Here is a 16,202-nt window from a genome sequence, read left to right on the forward strand (position 1 = left end):
ACAGGAAGGTGGTTTTATCTAGGAATTTACTCGCAATTAGTCTTGTGCAGAAGAAGCTATGTTAGGAGGCATTGAATCTCCATCATGGCATTTGTTTGAGCAGAGGCAGGATGGCAACTTAGTGAGGATGTTGGAGAGGAGGTTCACTTATAGGTCAAGAAGATAGGAGACCTCTGAGTCCCTTGTAACTCCAAGATTCCAGAATCTTGGACAGTTACTAGACCTCTCTCTGTGGAAATAAGTAGTGAGGGATGGATGTTGAGTTGAGTGTTGAAGCTGCACCAGCTTGCAGGACTGTAGGGGGGTTGAGACCTGGAGATGCTTTCCATGGGAGATAGATGAGTTATGGACCAGATAAAATAAAAAATCTAAGTTAGAAGGTATTTGTGTGTGCCTTCCTGGTGACAGTTTCTTTAGATTTTGCTTCAGTGGTAAGTCACTAATTATTTTCCAACAAAGCCATATATTTGGAAGCATTTCTGGACCTGCAGGCTCTTTTCCATGACCATCTCAGAATCCTAGGCACAAAAAGCCCAAAGGAAATAATTCACTTCTGGGAGTATGCCTAGTAAGTATCAGTTAGACCCAACTTGGTTTCAGTTTTCATTTCAGGCTTTCAGACAATAAGGCAAAATGAGAAACTTAGAGTTGAGAAAGGAAAACTTACAAAACTATGTTGTTTCCCTTTGTGAGATCCTGGAGTTACAAAGGACCCAGAGGTCCCCCGTCTTCCTGAACTGTAAGTGAATCTCCTCTCCAGCATCCCACTAAGTGGTCATCCAGCCTCTGCTTGAACAAATTCTGTGACGGGAGAATCCCTATCTGCTAAGACACTTCTCCAGCCATCTAAAGACACCAGATGTAACCGGAAGAAAGGGAGGGGAACATGAGGAGATACCAAGTAAAGGGTGAGCAAGACTATGGAAAATGGGATGGGAAAATGTGTTCCTGAGGAGTGGAGAGCAAACTTGAAAACAGTGAGAAAACATTGTTCTTCTTCCCATTGATAATTTTCCTTCCCATTTGACTTTTTTCAAGCCTCCTTTACATTTCTGATTCTAATTCTTGTAAACACTAAGACTTCTCAATTGGAATGAAAATAATTTTTTGACCGAGTCCCTTTATTTGCGATGAACCAGAGCAGTGGCAGCAGACAGGTGGAATAAGCACAAGCTTGGAGTCGGTGTCAGAGGTTTGAGTCCCAGCCTGGCTGGGAACTGGCTCTGGGACCTTGGCCTTCACTTCTATATGCCTGGTTCCCTCGTCTGTAAAATGGAGATGACAGTACCTACCCTGCAGGGGCACTGTGAGGACTCCGTGAAATGGACATTAAGAGAGACAATCACCCAGCGTGGGCCTGAGGGGGTCTGTTTTGTTCTCTGTTTCCCCAGCGCTGGGCCAGTGCTAGGCGCAGAGGAGGTGCCCAGGAAGTGTTTGCTAAGTGGATCCTGAATGAGTGAATGAATGAATGAATGCCCTCGGTATATGACAGCTATCGCTAAAGGCATGGTGGTGTCCACAGACATGAGAAGTCTTTGTAAAGCAAGAGGCTGATTACTCAGAGGTTCGAAGAAGGAGAATGCTTTGTTAGAGCTAGATTTCTTTTTATCCATCATGCGGCATGGCTTCAGGATTTTTTAAAAACCGGGCTAAAGTTGTGACCATTATGTAGTCTTTGTAGTCTTTCCTCATCCTTACCCCACGTTTTCCATGAAGTGTCTAGAGTGGGCTCATTCTGTCTAGTCAGATATGGTTTCAATGCTTGAAATGAAAAATGAAACCAAGTTAAATCTGGCTAGTAGCCATTCAGAAATAGATTTTTTAAAAAATTGATTAATTTTCGAAGACATTTTCCCTCATTAATACTTCCTCATATTTTTAAAAGAAGCATTTAGTAAAACAAATAAGAGTGTCTTTTCAGTGTCTGGTTATCTCTTCTTCAAGACTGAGTTTGGTAAATTATATAATATTAGCTGTTGGTCATCTCCCAGGATGTAAAACCAGGTAAAAATAAAACCAAATGAAATCTCTAATGTAATTTATGCGTTGTTTCCCTACAGCTAAGTGAAACTCAGCTACGTAGCTTTTATTTGTTTTGGAGCCTTTAATATTAGTCAGATTAAAGTGTATGTTTTTGCAAACCTAAAAGGACAAAGAATCAAGTTGCATCAAGTTGAAATGGTTAAAAAAAAAAAAGATCCAGTTTTCGATTCAGCATTTCAAGAATAACAGAGAAAATTGGGGCTAGTTTCAGAACCTTGTAGCCAACACTGACAGTGGGGTGGGGTGGAGAATTGGAGTGGGGTGGGGATGAGAAGGAACTCTCCCATTTGCTAAAAGGAAAACGAAACAAGGATGTTATCTCTTTGCTGCATTACGAACAGGACAAGCGTATAATTGAAACCACACCATTTAACACCTTTTCACACACTGCCTTCTGCTGTCATCTGACTGCGTACTGCCTGCTAATCTTATCTCCCTTCAGGAGCCAATCTTAAAATTAAATAGCACTACAATTAGCTACACACATTGCATCTAGCCAGGACACACGGTGGACCCCCAATAAATAATTATTGATTGACTTCTGTGCCCTACGCAGATAAGTTTTCTTTCTGGCCTCACACATGACTTCCTTGTTTCTGGCAGAGTCTTCAGTCTTGCTCTTACTGAAGTACCTGAAATACCATTGCCTTCATTGCCAGGACTGCCTCAAAGCGGCACAAAAGAGCACCTCCTCTCAGAAGGCCTCTCTGATTAAATCCTCCTACGTTAAAGCCATCTCACCCCTTTGGAAGCCCCTTTTATAAATATCTTGTAGTTATTTCAGAATGATTTGCTTAAAATTCTGTTACTGGCATTCTTATTTCTCTTGGCTCTGACACCTCCCAGGCCCCACAAAATACACCCCTCAAGAAGAGGGATTGAGTATCATTTCCCACAGGGACACACATGTGGACGTCCCTCCACAAGTGTGTCCAGCCCATGAGGAGCACACTCAAAAGACACGTTCTGCAGTTGGATAATGAAATTTTTAGCATTGGTAAAAAATCAGACCACCTTGATTGGTCGTCTCTATTGGTCTGCCAAGAATGGGTATAAATGGAATCAAAGGTGTGAGAGAGAGGTCTGTTTCACCAAACAAGTGATCAAAACATAATACTTTATACCTCAAAATTGCTTTAAGGTAGATTGGATTACTAACAGAAAGTCTTCCAAAGGGAAATAATATATGATATTATATTTATTTGAGAGGCATGTACAATATTTGAACTACCTTACAAAAACCAGTTTTGATTCATTCAGTTTTTAGAAAAATGATTTGGAAGAGATTAAACTACATATTGCTAAGGCTCATAGACCATCGTCAGCATTTGGTACTTTCCCCAATGTGAGTTGAGCCATGGCACAGGCTGGAGCCCAGTGCAAAGCAGAGAGGAGTGGTGTCTGCCCTCAAGGCTTTTCTGCTGTAAACTAGAGGAGTCAGCGGGCAGGCCAGGAGAAGGAGTACAGGGAGCCCTTGGTGTGCATATGGGCGTCTACAGCAATAAACCCCCTGTCTGTGGGTGGAGTTGCAGGGGAATACAATAGTGAGGTTAGTGGTTAAATGTGTTTACCGTTGGCTGGAAACCAGTTATTTTTTCATACTCCACAGAAAGGGTAACGTTTCAGTCTTTCTCTTTTGGACAGAGTGTAGGCTTTGATGGAAAGGAGCTAGGGGCCTAGTCTCGTGACCTGGTTATCCTGAATACAAGGCTCTGCGTTAAGAAGAAATAAAATAAGGAGAAGCTATTGAGGAAGTTCCCTGGTTAAAGAGATGGGATACATAGGGTCCAGTGTGGGAAGAAGTGGAGGTCTTCGGTGCTCATGATAAGACCACGACTCTGAGAACGACTAAAACATTGCAGGGTTGGAGATGTGGCCAGGAGGAGGCTGCGGGGGTGATTGGAGGGTGTGTAAAGTGATGTGGTTAGAACAGCATTTGACAGTGCTGGTTTTAATGGTGGCCTTTAAAGGGATAACCCAGTACTAGTTGTTGAAAACTGGGGAATAAATTATTAAAGACTCATTGTGACCAAGAAAGGAAAAATAAAATGGGAGGACATTTATTCCTCTTTTTCCACATGTCAGAGGCATTATACTAGGTACTTTGGAAAAGAGAAAGAAGAAACGGAATTTATCAGAGACAGGCTTTTTAAAGGGAAGTTCTTTTTGTAATTCATTAGATCTGTTAATATCTTGTATATTTGAAGTACTTTTAAAGTGTTTATTTTCCTCTCACAGCATGTTTCAGGTGACAAATTTCTATTTTTTATTACAGTTAGAAATGGAAAGAAAATTCACTAAGATGGTAAATATGACCTCTAGTATTTTGAGCATATCATAAAATGGTCAAAATGAGTTTTTATTATCTGTGATTGCATTAGAATAAACTCCAGGGTATTAAAATCATTAATTCTCTCTTTTGTCCATCTTGATACAATTACCTGAAATCAGAATGTGTGAAGGAGATTTATTATTTTTTAGGTTGTTCTCTGATTACCTCTAAGACTTACTTGAACTTTGCTCTTTCTATGTCGTAACTGTTTATTGTCCTCTAAGGACAATACCTTATCTATGAATTTGGTCACTAGAACACTGATCACATTTGGCAGCCACAAGGTAAGAAACTGTGACCTGGTGTGGGTTTCCAAGCCATTCTGTAGGGAAGGGGTATTATAGTTTAGGATTTACTTTTGCTTGTGCTGACGTTTTAAGAATATGGAAAACGGCTGACCCTGTGGACATAGACAGAGCCCTGAGAGTTTACACCTCTCTTAACAACGCTTTAGCCATGGGCTGCCACCCACACCTTTCCGGGGTTGCCCTGGTCCTCCCATAAGGTGGCAGCGGCAGTGGGGAGGAAAAGGTGTAGCCATATTAGGGCAATTTGTGCTCAGAAGGCTGTGTTTCAAGGTCCAGCTCCATCCCTGGCCAGATGCGTGACCGTAACCTCTTACGGCTTAGTTTCTCACCTGCAAAATGAGGACAGTAGGAAAGCAACCACACAGGCTATGGAGGAATCTAATGAGATGACTTATCTATTTATATTTATTTTATAACATGTACTGTGTACTGAGCGCTGTTGTAATCACTTTACAAATATGAACTCATTTCATCCTTGTTACCACCCTCTGAAGGAGTTACTATTATTATCCTTCTACTGGTGAGGAAATGGAGGCATGGAGAGGTCGAGTTACTTGCTCAACTCCTAAAACTAGTAAGAGGCAGAGTTGGGATTCAAACTTGGTAAACTGTAATTACTTATTTTCTATCATAAGAGGATAAGGAAGAATCTGAATCCCAGAAGATAGGCAGTATTTCCTCTTTGCTATCTTTAAGGGCCCAAGATGCTGTGCTTGGTGACAGAGGCACCTTGGTTAATGCAGACACCTGAGCCCTGGAGCCGGCTGCAGGGGCCTCCTGGCTGACTTTGCCGTGGGTAGTTATCGAGATGGGCTCTGACGGTAGGGACCAAGAGAGGCCTGGCCCTAAAGAGAAACAGTGCCTTTCTGAGAACATGTTGAACTTAGTTGTTAGTTTTTAAAAAAAAATCAAACCAGCAAACAGAGGTCACATATATAGGGCTTGCCTGTCGGTAGAGCAGGCCTGACAGGTAAGAAAGCCTGTCCACTCTGTCCCTCTGTGGTTATGCCCAGCCCCATGCTCCTCACACTAGCTTTTCACTAGTGAAGACTGAGGGTTCACATGAGAACATCATTCTTTCTGTTGAGAGCATGACCCTGATAAAATAGGTGTACCCCTGGATATGGTAGTACATTATTCACGTAGTGCAAAATTAGCTAAGAGATGCTTCCAGTTCCATCTAGAACCAGGAACAGGCTTTAGAAGTGGGAGGGGAGAGAGCGAGCCGGGGGTGCAGCACTGGGAATGTTTGCTGATTGATTGATAATGCCCTTGCTCATGTCGCCGGAAGAGTAGAAGCCGTTCGCGGATGACCATGCTCAGAAACTGCCCTTTGGAATGATGACTGCAGTCCCAGCCTGTACTGTCCCTTAGCGTCTGTGGCAGTCTGTGTAAAGTTTGCAAGTTCAGTCTTACAGCCATGCTTTCCCCAAGATGAGAAGGATGAAGACCGGGACATTCCCTAACAGGGGCCTGAAGACAAAAGCATTGGGCAGTTTTACAGAAAGGGAACAAGCACTTTCTCAGAAGGTGAGTCCCTCCAAGCCTTAGGCGGCTGAAGCCACTGGCCTGGTTCGGGTTACTTAGCCACACCCAGGGTCCTGCCACCTCCCCGGGTTTCTGCCTCTACCTGCGTCACTACTGGGATGACTTACTGGTCACAGTGAAGGCAAGTTGATAACCATGGCCAGCTGGGGAACAGGGCTTATGTGCCTGGTGAGAAAGCCAGCAGCCGGCCGGACGCCGAGACAGCTGATGTGGAGCACCAGGAGATCTAACAAAGTGAGTGGAGGTTGACTTTGTTGGGAAGCCTTAGGAGGAGCAGTAATGGGGGGTGGGGAGCGAGAGGGGCCAGCCGCCTGTGGGTTCTGTCCTGCTGGGCGTCGAGGTGCCCGCCTCCTCCCCTAGTGTTTCTTTAGTGCCTGGAAGGTGGTACAGCTGGTACTGTTTTCATCCAGCCAGTGCCAGCGACGTAGCAAGGAAGCAGGAAGAGCCTGACTTTCTCTGCTACTTTGAGAAAATCATTAAATGTTGACTAGGAGAGTTCTGACTTCATGAACTGGAATATTGTGAGTCTGTTGGAACAGAGGGGTTTGAAACTAGAATATGCTCTGAAGGATGACGGCTTCCTTTCCCGGGTGTTTATTCCATGACTAATGGCCAGCTTCCCTAGAGTTGCCTATGAATGGATAGTTTTGGTTGCCAGGTTTAGTTAGGATTTCTCTTTGCTGGTCCAGCATTATATTGTAGAACTACAATGCATATTTTCTTTGGAGATGAATATGCAGTGTTTTCCTTAAAAAGATGCTATAAAAAGTTTTTAAAAAGCATACAACCTCCATCCCCACCCCACCCCCTCTAACTGCGAGCCTGCCTCTAACTCCTGCTCTGCGGCTCTAGGCCTCAGACTTGCCAGCCGGGCCCGTCACAGCCCAGTGTTGCTCTGCTCAGAACCTTCAGCCAGGTCCATTCCAACTCTGATTTCCTGAGTGCACCCTCTGATTTCACTCCCCCTCCTCGCCTGGCTCTTTTCTGTGTTTTTGTGTACGTATCTGTCTCTATCCAACGATATAAGCTCTTTTAGGGGCAAGACTCTGGAGCCAGGAGGCCCACGTTCAGGTCTCACCTCAGCCACTTAACCAGCAGTAAGTAGCTTGAGTAAGTAGCTTACCTCTCTGGGCTTCCATTTCTTTTTCCATAAAATGAGGATACTCCATAGGGTTATTATGAGAATTAAATGAGTTCATTCATGGAAAATACTTAGAGCAGTGCTGGGTAAACAGTAAGAGTTCAGTAAGTGTATTTTGTAACCTTTGCCAGCCTTCCCCACAGAGCCTGGCACACTGTAGGCGTTTAATAAATGTTTGTCAAATAATACGTAAAAACATTGCCCTTTCTGCAGGAATCGCCCATAGCTGGTTGAAGAGCTGGGGGAAAGGAAAGAAAGAAAGGGAAAGCATGTGATTTCTTTTGCAGCATTCGGGGAGTTGGTGGGAAGGTACTTGGTGCTCAGGGGTGTGGAGAACTGTGCTTGGTCTTTTGTCTAAACCCCTCTGGGATTTGGGATTTGCTCAGCGGGCAGTGGCGGGGATGGGGACGAGCCAGTGTGATCTGCAGGGAGAGAGCCTGGAGCAGCATGCCTGGAGAGGGTGGAATCTATTCTTCTAAACCTCCTCACACCAGCCACTTTGCCTTTCCGGAGGCATCTCTGAGGATGGGCCTGTTTTAAAGACTAGAGCTGACATCATCACATTTTAAAAGAACCGAGCATAATTGAATTGCTGATACAAGTGGGTACTTGCACCAGGCCCGGGTCACCCACATCTCTATGGAAACACATGTTTGCTTGAAAGCCCAGCAATCAGAAGCAGAGCCTTCCAGGAGCCAGCATCGGGGCACTTTTAGAAAAAGGCATTTATTTATATTCTCAAGCCGTCAGAGACCTATGAAATGAAATAATTTCAAATTAAATAGAAAATCATGCTGTAGATGAGTGCTAATAGAGCCTGCCGTGTGCCCTCCTGCTGTGCTCGCGGTGTTGGAGATCTGCTGCCTTTAGTCTAGCTGTCCTTTGCTCTTTTGCTCCCATTTGCATTCTGCTGCTGTGGGGAGGTGGTTTGGCACTTCATGCAAAAATGGTTAATCTTCATTCATACGAATTTGCCAGTACTAAAATGGAAAATTCAAAGCTGGGCCTGCCATAAAGTGTGCGTTGTGCTCTTCTTTGCCGTCTCTGTGTGTGCAGCGTATACAAGGGTGCCCAATCCGGATGACTCTGCCTCCCCCACGAGCGCTCAGGCTGTTCAGTGAAGACGGTCTCCCACACAGGTCTGAAACTGGCGTCAGCACCTCATGCCCTCGCTGTGCTCCAGCCATGTCCCAAGTGATCAGGAGCCTTTATCTGCTGCTGGAAGCAGGCCTTTTCAAATCGATATTGACTGTTAATGACCTGTTTAAATAAAACATTCCATTTTCTTTCTTCCCCCCACAAAGAACTTAGTAGGCAGCGACATTTCTAAACTAAAGGCTAACCTTGCTTTTCAAAAGAGGCAGATCCAGGGCCTTTAAATGTGAAATTTTTTTCTGACATTTGCCCTTAAAATGCTTTTCAGTGAAGTTGCCCCAACAGTGGATTTAAAGTGCATTGAAGTGTCTTTGAATAAAAATTGCAACCTTGGGATTTTTTATCCCTCCAAATTAAACAAAAAAGTCTAGGTAAGTATCTTCATATGAAATTCCTATTTCGGTTGGCATTCTCTGTTTCATTGTTTATGTGTCCTCATTCCTAATAATTAAAGCAACTTTCCTCTAAGGAACCAGACACTGCACAAGAACTTTGATTAAACTGTGGGAATTAATCCACAGAAGAAGGAGCTAAAGCACAGGGAATATAAGAGACCTCAAGATAAGGAGCTGCAAAGGGTTGAGGGAGGTAAAGGATAAACTGAGGCATATTAAAAATTTTCAGAGTTTATTTGAGGAAAAATCGATTCGAATCAGGCAGCATCCAATCTAGCAGATAGAAGGGGGCTGCGAGGAGCTGTACAAATGAAAGGCTTTCATAGGCGAAAGGGAGTGGGAACAAGAAAGTTACACTGGCAAAAAAGCGGGTTGGTTATTGCAAGGTTACTCTCCTTTAGAGGTTGGCAGGGGTCAGTCTGGCAGATTACCCAACTAGTGCTGACCAGGCAATTCCTGACTGACTGGTTTAAGATTCCATTTCCGGGAGAGCTGAGACTGCAATTAAGTCTCAGTTTGGTGGTGTGCGGCTTAGCATACATGACTCCATTTTGGGCCTGTTGTCTTGCTTTTAACAAGGGAAAAGGAGGAGGGCGCAAAACAGAAGAGACATTAGGCAATGGAAAAGTGAAGCAACAGAAAGCCTACATAATGTGAAATTTAGACAAAGTCTCAGTTTTCCAGAAGAAACACTGTATCCCTCTTCAGCTGGCATGCAAGTACCCCTGACTGGGCTGAGGGGACTGGACAGTTAGTCCTTGACCAGTTTAAAGGTGATCTTTGCAGAGAGATAGCCTAGTACATCAGAGACAGCACCCATGCCTTTCATTTTTTTAAGGTGAATTTTCAGCTTTCTGCTACCTTAGCTGCTGAGTGCTCCTGTCACTCCCAGGGTTCTTAGAGACTTGTAATACCTGAAAGCTGCAAAGGACACAGAGTCATATACTCTGAAGGGTGGAGACTATACACTACAAAATATGACTGCAGGAGTTCAGAACATGCAACCCAACATATGGCACTCTGGCATATTGATTATTGTGAGCTGTAGGCACTGGGAAAACAGCAAATGCGGGGAGAGCTTTCTCTGACCTCCCTCATCTACCTAAAGATACATCCTCCAAAAGAAACTCACTTGTCGTGAATCCCCTCCCTGGGAGTTTCATCAACCACGGAAGATTGACTCTCGTCACAGAAGAGGAGACTAGAAGTCGACACCACAGCCAGACACATTTTGTCACAAACTATCATTCTTCCCATCTGTTCTTCTAAGGACCCACTCATCTTTCCTAAAAATCATTTACTCTCTTCTAAGAGGCCTATGTCTCCCCTCCACTTTCCTTATTAGATGGTATTTAATCCTGAATTCTAAGCCACCTCGGGAGTTCTTCATTGTTCCCTGGGTCTCTCCCATGTATACTTGAGTTATGTGTGTTAATCAAATTGTTTGTTTTTCTCTTGATAACCTATCTTATTACAAGGGTCTCAGCTACCCTTTAGAAGGGTAGAGGGAACGTTATTTTTCCTCCCTTACAACTTCAACCTCTTATTCTGCCGCTGGAGACCTGAGGTCCTCATGCTGTACTGTGACAATCTAGAACCTTTACCCAGATGTCCCATCAGGATTAATGGTGCCCCATATAGGGGTATAGATGGGTGCAGCCTCTCCTGCTTCCCTATCAAAACTTACCTGTCCTGTTTCCCACTCTCGCAGAGCACTGCTCTCTGCTAAGGGCCAATTGGTGGCAGTAGAGAATGAAATAAATTAATCTGTGGTTTGCACCTTCTTCCAGAGGTAATAGCAAGCTGTAAGCTGAGTAAAAACGTAGATGTCTCTTAAGAAGGTCACACGGGTGAGGAGTTGGACTCTGGGAGACTGCGGATGCTCTGTTTAGACTGAGAGGCTATTTGCTGCTTCCTCCAATCACATCACATACTGACTTCCTACCCACAAGACCCATCCTGGCCCCTCCTCTCTGGGGCGGTCAGGAGAAAAAGTCTCAGGATCTACGAGATCACACACTGTCTAGGATGCACCAAAGTCAGACACACAGACACTGGAATTACTTTCATTTAGAAAGAAGCAGCAGTTTGCGTGAGGCCCTGGAAGGCCATGGAGCCCCCGGGCAGCATTGCAGAGCCCAGGAAAGAGTTGGTTGGCCAAGGGCCTGCTGCACGCAGCTTTGACGCTCACCTGAGGTGGGAAGCCGCAGGAAGACAGCCGCCTCTTTCTGACCGGCGCATTGCTGCCCGCTCCCGTGGGTCTAGTGGTTCTGCTCCCCAGTTGTGTGCCCCGCGCGTGCACAGGCCTGCGTCACTGCCTGCCCAGCTTGAGAAGCGGCGCCTGGGACGGGTTTTGTTCTCCTTGCGGAGTTCTCACTGCGCTTCATGGACACTGAGCCCCAGGACTTCTGGAAGCCAGTTTTGAGGTGCTGTAAGCACAGTGGCTGTGGGCTCCAGAGTCAGACGGCCTGGGTTTGAGTCCTGGCCCTGCTGCTTACTGAATCTCTGTGCCTCAGCTTTCACATCTGTAAGGTGGAGATAATCATCATTGCCACTATATAGGGGTGTAAGGGTTAGATGAAAACATGTGTCAAGCACTTAGCAGAGTGCCTGGCACATTATAAGTGCCCTGTAAGTGTGCTAATTATTCTTAATAATACGTTGGTGAAAAGACCATTCCTGAACAATGTAATTTGTAGGAAACGGACCCTGCATTTATCTCTCTAGACTTCTATGAGAATCTATTTGTTGTGTCTAGTGATTGGGATCAAGGAAGAGGCCCTTTCTTAATATTCCCCGGATGGAGACTCTGGAGTAGTGGTTCTCAGAGTTTAGTCTGTGTGCATCTGAATGCCCTGGAAGCTAGTAAAACACTGATTGCTGGCTCCACCCGGAGAGCTTCCGGTCTACTGCTCCACCGTGTCTGGGTAGGGCAGAGAGGGTGCATTTCTAGCAAGCTCCCAGCAGATGCAGATGCCGCTCACCCGGGAATCATGCTTTAAGAATCACTACTCTAGGACAGCACTTTCCAACAGAGTATAATCTACGCCACAAGGACAACTTGAATCTTCTAGTAGTCACATTAACAAGTAAAAAGAAATGGGTGGAATTAATTTTAATGTTATATTTTACTTGACCCAGTATGTCAGATATTATCATTTCAACACATAGTTGATATAAAAAATATTGAGACAGTTTACATTCTTTTTTTGTACTAAGTCTTTGAAGTTCCAGGTTATATTTTACACGCCCGGCACATTCCAATTCAGATTTGGCTTTGCATGAAAATGACCTGGGGAGTTGTTTTTTTCAGGCCTCAACCCCCCATACCAACTGGCATGGGACCCCAGAAATCTCTGTTTCTAAAAGCTTCCAGGTTGATTCTGGTGATTAGCCAGAAAGTCAAGTTGATCCCCAGCCTCTACCAACTCGCTCATTTTCCCTCGCTATGCCTGATTGTCAGGACGTTTGGCACTTATTTGTCCCCTTCAGCTACATTATGATCATTTATGAAATACTCTATTAACAGCCTCAGTTATGCAGTATGATTTTTATGTTTTTATAAATCATAGGAGAACTTTGCATAAATGATCTTGAAAAATGTGTTAAAATCATTACTTTCAATTTTTTCTTATGTATTTCCTCTGGTTCCATAAATCTAATTCAAGAAAAGTGATGTAATCTCTGTGATTGCAACACTTGAGAACAGGAAAGTGAATCTAAGAGCAGTAAGAGGTCTCGGAGAAGCGAAAGTGAAACTTTATTACTGCTGACACAATAAAACGAGGGAAAGCAGAGATAGGGAAGCCAGAAGGTACTTTGGCATTTCAAGACATTGTTTTAACTTTTTATGTTTTATATGATTGCACAGGAAATATAAATAAATATATCTAATTTTTAAACTCAAAGTTTGGTAGTTGACCATATTGTCATATATGTTAAACTTCACTGAATTCTATTAGAAATGCTGAAACAAACATATTTGTCAGAATTTGTGCTATTCAGGTTTATTTTTCATAAAGGATATTTATCTTTGTTATAAACTAATAGATTTCCTGACTGGCATTAATGCATATTAAGTAAGATCTTTGCATAATGAGTAGTTCAGTTTAATATAACTTTGCACATGAAGTGATTGCTGGTAACCATATTTTTGGTTTATTAATTTTACACTGGAGAAGTATATAGATGATATATTGGTGGTAAATGATGAAATCTTTTTCTTTGGGATTGATATCTTTTCCTCATAAGTTTTTGACTATGGACTATATATATCTAGAATGAAGTGAGAGATTAATCTGTTATTTCATAAGTAAAATTTCAGTCAGCAATTTTCTAGATCTTTATTTTTCTCTAGGATATATATAAAACTTAGGTGATGTCTATGTATGTTTGTATGTTATTACTGAAAGCTAAAGTACAATTTTCAGGAAAAAAATTTCAAACAATACCTAAGCTATTGAAATGTTGTGTCAACATCGGGACTTGTATTTCTGGTTATCTTAATTTTATATTGGTTATTTGATATACATGGAACATTTATCCATGGATTGGAATAGTTAGGCCTCAGTAGTTGATCGGTTCCAAGAACAGTCTTAAGTGATCATAGGAATTAGAAACCAGACTCTTTCCCAAGAAGTCAGAGATCCCCGTACCTTGTGGACTTAAGGCTCTGGGGATCAGGCTGTGTTAGGATATGGGCAGCAGCCGTGTCCAGTAGTGATACACCACCAAGGGTGGTGACCAAGCATGATGTGAGGGAAATAGGAGGTCTGCTGGCCCCAGACATCTGGCACTCACTCACAGCATTGAAGGCTCTCAGGTTAACCCAGGGGTCTGCAACGATGAGGGCTGGGCTTTCAAGTTGCTGAACTCTGGGCCTGTTACTTGGGAGAGAGTGACAATATGTCTCCTTGAGGAAAAGTTCCTTAACTATCTAAATTAAACAATTAACATTCAGATTAAGTTGATTAGATTGTCCAGATATAGTTCGTAGCAGAAAAATCCCAAAAGAATAGGAGCACAGCAAGTTTCCTTTTCATGAATGTTTTATATGATTGCTCAGGCATCAGGGAGTCAGCTCAGGAAAGGTAATGACCACGTGACAGCATGCTGGTGTAAGGGATGCGTCTTGAGTATTCTGGAGGGAGTAGTGCCAAACCGGGGTGTGGACACTCAGCGAGGACCTGCAGGTGCACCGATGATCACCCTCACCTGTTCCACAGTTCCCCTAGAGTTTGTCCTTATCAATAGAACCCAATTTGAGTATCTAGCCACCTAAACTCTTAATTCTTTAAGGCAAAGCAAATTTATGTTCTGTTTAGATTAAAATCCTTCATCTAGTTTCCACAACTGGAGCTGGAGCTGATTTCCCAATCTCTCTGTTATACACCAGCCAGCAGACAGCCTCGGTGTGGAGAGGGCATTGGAATCCGCCCGGAAGGTAGACCTGTAGAGGCAGCCCTCCACATAGGAAAAAGAAAAATTTAAGAGAATAAAATGGGCAAAGAACAGCTCTCTACAATTATTTCTATCTTATCTTCCCATCTGAAAAACCTGTAATAGCCCCATTCTGCCTTCATAGCCAGCATTTTCCTTCCACATAAAAATAATGTTGTAATTAATCTTACTGGCATCACTACCAAAGAAGAGTCTTCCTTGACTTAGACTTTGAGGTCAAAGAGAAAGGGAATTGCCATGAATTTTGTCCTATGAATATAGCTCACCATTCAGTGCTGCCACTTCCTCAGATCTCAGAAATTTTCCATCCTCAATGCAGTTCCTCCCTGATTGCTCTGTGGATTATAACTCTCCAGCTTTAGAAAATGCTGCGCACCAAAATCCTAGACATCAAAGCAAAACAAACAAAAAAACTTTTTCTATCAGATTTCACACATCTATAATGGCAAGATTAGATGTGTCCAGAAGATTTAGCCAGTCTAGTGTAATGAAGGTTATTGTAGCTCACAGGTCCATCCTAACAAATAGCACCAAATCTAGCTGGTACCTTCCATCCTTCATAGGTCCGTAGGTGGACCCTGTATCTCCCTCCCCCATCCTCGTTCTCACACACATACATGTACCATCACATGCAGAAAAATCCGTGTATAGACAGTGTTTGTTTACGTAATGCCAAAACTTCCATTTGAATAAGAAAATCAACCATCCAAGTATCTTCAAATATCATGATTGTAGACCATCTTGCAGGTGTTGTGATGACTGATCAAAGGTTTCACTTTTCATCTATGGCTTGTAAACAGAAACGGCTGATTATATGTCCTTGTACCTCACATACCCATCTCTTTTCTCTGTTATAGATATGTAATCAGAGAATAATCCTGTTGTCTTTTCCTAGTAACTCTCAGGAACAGGAATAAATGAGAATGAGATTCAGATATTATTTGCCAGCTAATATTATTTACTTTCTCCCATCTCCCAGGTCAAAGGATATGGAATTTACCATTTGGAAGAGTTATTTAAATGGGAGGTGTCTTCAGTGGGAGGGGCACTCTTTGCAGAGCATATAGGATGGAGCTGTCTCACTGGGGATCCAGTGTGTATTGTTGCTCCTGCTAGCGTGCCCAAATGCATGTGTCAGCAGCAGTATCATTTGGAAACTTATAAAAATAAACTCTTACTGTTTCTAATATTTGGTAACCTATAATAATGTGTTTATGTGGATTCCCGTTTGAGTGGTAGTAGAGTTAAGATTACATATTGCCACGCTTTCATCCTAAAATCAACAGAAGGTAATGGATCTGAATTTATGACCTAGGTTTAAAAGAAAATGGTGGGGAGAAATCAGAGAATTTTTGCAAGTTATCCTTAAAATGCATCAACTCTAGATACATTCTTTGTAGCAAAAGTCAAAAAGAATACAAGAAAGAGTTGCAGTGGTTGTTGATTGACAAAAAGTGTTAAACATGTAAATAGGTTGTATATTGATATCTTGGCCTGTCTAGGTACTAATTTCTGAACCAATCTGTTTACTCATTTTAAGTCATTTATGCTCTATTTCAAAAACAGATTGAAACTATTAAAGACTTAAGATCTATCTTCCATAATAATGGTGAAAGATTGAGACCAGATGAGAAGAAAGAAAATACCACAGCTTGGTGTTAAGAATAGAGATTTCAGAATGGGCCACTTCACAAAGAAGATTGGACAATAAAGGCAGGAAACCTAAAGAATTTAGAGAAACAGAAGTGTTATGGACAGCTTTAAGGGTCCATTTGAAACTGGAGATATGAATTTATGGTCACTAAAAATAAGCTGAAGGT

The 16,202-nt window shown here is 42.8% G+C and overlaps 1 protein-coding gene across 7 annotated transcripts in view; it reads left to right on the forward strand.

Moving 5' to 3' along the window:
* The window catches only part of SPATS2L (spermatogenesis associated serine rich 2 like), a 166,999-nt gene that overhangs the window by 59,531 nt on the left and 91,266 nt on the right, over window positions 1–16,202 (forward strand). Inside the window, exon 1 of one of the 7 annotated variants that reach the window (XM_058549528.1) lies at window positions 6,039–6,213. The exons of 5 other annotated variants lie outside the window; for them this stretch is intronic. The gene's annotated coding sequence lies outside the window, so the exon portion shown is untranslated. Of the gene's footprint in view, window positions 1–6,038; window positions 6,214–6,269; window positions 6,466–16,202 lie in introns of those variants that run through there. One more of the 7 variants, XM_058549529.1, reaches the window with a different exon arrangement.

Source organism: Diceros bicornis, chromosome 10 (assembly GCF_020826845.1).
Source record: "Diceros bicornis minor isolate mBicDic1 chromosome 10, mDicBic1.mat.cur, whole genome shotgun sequence".
NCBI lineage: Eukaryota > Metazoa > Chordata > Mammalia > Perissodactyla > Rhinocerotidae > Diceros > Diceros bicornis.